We start from the raw sequence: 4,170 nt of genomic DNA on the forward strand, positions 1-4,170 counted from the left end.
AGAAATGGGACATTTTTGCCTGGCACCCTTCAGACATGCCAGGAATCCCACGCAGGCTGGCTGAGCACAGCCTAAAAATCCTAAAAGGATTCAAGCCAGCCAAGCAGGCTCTTCGACGTTTCTCCGAACCTAAGAGACAAGCCATGGGAGAGGAACTAGCCAAGCTATTGGAGGCTGGATTCATCAGAGACATAAAACATCCGGACTGGCTAGCAAACCTGGTGATGGTACCAAAGAAGGACAAATCCTGGCGCTTGTGCGTCGATTTTAAGGACCTTAACAAGGCCTGCCCAAAGGATCCCTTCCCCCTCCCCCGCATCGATCAAATCATCGATGCTACCGCAAGACACGATTCATTGTGTTTCCTCGACACATACTCCGGCTACCATCAAATTAAAATGGCAGAGCCAGACCAAGCCGCAACGGCATTCATCACACCATACGGCCCATTCTGCTTCAACACAATGCCCTTTGGGCTCAAAAACGCCGGCGCAACATATCAGCGCATGATTCAGACATGTCTGGCAAACCAGATCGGCAAAACAGTGGAGGCATACGTAGATGACGTGGTCGTTAAAACCAAGCATGTCGAAACTCTAGTAGACGACTTGAGGCTCACATTCGACAACCTCCAAACATATGACATCCAGCTCAATCCGGAAAATGCGTTTTCGGCGTACCAGCCGAAAAGTTCCTGGGATTCATTGTCTCTAGTAGAGGTATTGAAGCTAATCCGGACAAAATCCGAGCGTTGTCACAGTTGGCTACCACAACATACCTCAAACAAATACAAAAATTGACTGGATGCGTGGCGGCTCTAAGCCGCTTTATCTCCCGCTTGGGCGAAAAGGCATTACCCCTCTATCGCCTCCTCCGGCGCACCGAACACTTCGAGTGGACGGATGCCGCCATGGCCGGACTCAACGAAATGAAAGCCATGTTGGCAACAAACCCAGTCCTGGCCGCGCTAAACATTGGCGAACCAATGCTATTATACATTGTGGCAACTCATCAAGTCGTAAGCGCAGTGCTCGTCGTCGAGCGAGAAGTGGACGGACACAAATTCCCCCTTCAAAAGCCGGTTTACTATGTGTCCACTATCCTTACTCCATGCAAATCACGGTACCCGCATTATCAAAAGATAGCGTACGCGGTATTTATGGCATCCCGGAAGCTGCGACACTACTTTCAAGAGTGTTCGATAACGGTAGCCTCTGAAGTACCACTTAACGATATTATAAACAACCGCGACGCGATGGGCCGGATTGCCAAATGGGCCATTGAGCTCCTCCCATTCGACGTAACTTACAAGCCATGGCGAGCTATTAAGTCGCAAGTTTTGGCTGACTTCGTCGCTGAATGGACGGAAGCCGAACTCCCTAAAGATTACGGCACATATTCAAACTGGATCATGCACTTCGACGGCTCCAAAATGTTGGCTGGTCTGGGGGCTGGCATCGTTTTGACGTCCCCAACAGGAGACACCGTTCAATACGTACTACAGATAATGTATACAGACTCCAACAACGCAGCCGAATATGAGGCCCTTCTACATGGTCTCCGGATGGCAGTATCCATGGGCATTCAACGCCTAGAGGTGCGCGGGGATTCGAACCTCGCGATATCCCAAATAAATGGAGACTTTGATGCCAAGGATCCGAAAATGGCAGCTTATCGCAATGCCGTCCTAAAAATGTCAGCTCGGTTCGAGGGGCTCGAATTTCACCATGTGGCTCGGGAAAACAATCAGGCGGCGGATATCCTCGCCCGCATCGGCGCAAAACGCGACGCGGTCCCTCCCAACATATTTCTGGAAAGGCTTTTCAAGCCATCCGTAGCATGGGAAGGGGACACCGGTAACAACAGTTCGGACCCGGCCAAAATACCCGATACCGAACTCTCTGACACAGTCAGAGGCTCCGCCACCGAAATAACACAATCAGCCCACGAAATAATGGCCATTATTGCCCCGTGGACAGAACCATTCCTGGCCTACCTAACTAGACAGGAACTTCCGGAGGACCAAAATGAGGCACACTGCATAGTGCGGCGATCCAAGGCCTACAGGGTCCATGAGGGAGAATTGTACAAAAAAAGCGCTACCAGAGTCCTTCAAAGGTGCATCACCGAAGAGGAAGGGCGGAACCTTTTGGCAGAAATTCACGCCGGACTCGGCGGTCATCATGCCGCAGCCTGGGCTCTTGTAAGCAAGGCCTTCCGTACAGGATTCTATTGGCCAACGGCCCGGGCAGATGCACAGGACTTGGTCCAACGTTGCGCCGGTTGCCAGCTTTTTGCAAATCAAAGCCAAATGCCACCCACCGCCCTCCAAACAATCCCCATTACATGGCCCTTCGCGGTCTGGGGGCTTGACATGGTTGGACCCCTTAAAGGGGGAACCCACAAGAAAAAAAATACTTATTGGTCATGGTGGATAAATTCACCAAATGGATAGAGGCTAAACCGGTTAAAACAGCCAAATCCAGACCGGTGATAGATTTCATATCCAGGGTTGTACACCGTTACGGCGTCCCCCACAACATCATCACTGATAACAACACGAACTTCACGGCCGACGAGGTAAAACTCTGGTGCAGCAAAATGGGCATCAAGCTCGATTATGCTTTAGTCTAACCAATGGTCAAGTCGAACGAGCAAATGGTCTTATAATTAGCGGCATTAAACCCAGATTAGTGCGCTCCTTAACGGAGTCTAACACGCACTGGGTAGAGGAGCTCGACTCCGTACGCTGGGGGCTACGGACCACGCCGAATCGTAGTACCGGATATACACCGTTTTTGATGGTGTACGGCGCAGAGGCAGTCCTACCCTGTGACATAATTCATGACTCACCTCGAGTGCGCATGTATGAAGAAAGAGAAGCCGAGCTTGACCGGCAAGACAGTCTGGACACCTTGGAGGAAGAGCGCGACGTAGCCGAAGCCCATTCCGCATTTTACCAGCAACAGGCTCGCAGATACCAAAGCAGAGAAGTAAGGGCCAAAACTTATAACGTTGGCGAACTAGTTCTACGGTTGCCGGATAAGAAAAAGAACAAGCTCGAGCCCAAATGGGAAGGTCCCTTCATTATCGACCAAGTTCTGACCGGTGGAGTGTACCGACTGCGGGATGCATCGACTAGTCGACTCGAGCCGAACCCATGGAACGCAGCCAGGCTCCGAAGATTCTACGCCTAGCACCGGACTTTATGTTAGTCCCCTCCCTTTGTCCATTTTCTGCATATGCATCATCTGTCTTGTTTCCCTTTCTTTCTTTTATTTCTCTAGGCCTTCAAGGGTCACCTTGTGCCTCACTCATACATTACAGATGCGCTAGCCGCACTCTTCATACCTGGGGGCTTCTTTCACAGAAGCTTAAATTATTTACCTGGGCCTCACGCCCAACACATGTGTTATACTTCCGCATGTACCTTTTTTCACCATTATATGCATCGATATGACTTAAGTTTTGGCCAAGCTGGGTTGCCTGGCTCTTGTATTTATGCCCTACGTTCCCATTAATTCGGCTAGGGCATAAGGGGAGCACCTCTGCGATTGTTACCGCCGGGTTAGCCGGACGTGTATCTCAGACTGGGTGAAGCCGAAAGCTAGCGTTCTTAAGGGAATATTCGGTCGGTGAACAAAATATGACTTTTATTTATTATCCATATCTGCCCCCAGATGCTTTTTCTGCGCTTCTTGTCGCAGTCCGGACATGCACTTTAGGGCATGCTTACCCAGGGAAAGGAACCCTTAACAGAACTATTCTCCCTGGAAGATGTTTCTTACTACCCATGTAATATAACATAACTAGTTGGGCACTTGTCTGATAAAGCACTAATAACCCCTACGCCTAGTCTCCACGCATGCCCCGGTTCTCACATAACTGAGAGGGTATTCGGATACACTCCGGACTGTCGGGTCCCTAGGTCGAAGCGAAAAGGTCCGCCACGACAAACGATCTACAATCCGGCTAGAAGGCATTGTACATGTCACTTTAAAATTACATAGTCAATTTGATTGGTTGAATTCCTCTTCAATACCATCCAATAGGCTGTCTAGTTTACAGTCCTGTTGGGAATACTTTGCGGCCAATTCTACTTGGCCGTACACTAAGCTCACAGGGATCTCCTTCCCATCGGGCCCCATAGGTCCGACTTCGGCCATGTGG

The sequence above is a fragment of the Triticum urartu genome, chromosome 4A, assembly GCF_056163025.1.
Source record: "Triticum urartu cultivar PI428250 chromosome 4A, HENAU_Tu73, whole genome shotgun sequence".
In the NCBI taxonomy this organism is placed as follows: domain Eukaryota; kingdom Viridiplantae; phylum Streptophyta; class Magnoliopsida; order Poales; family Poaceae; genus Triticum; species Triticum urartu.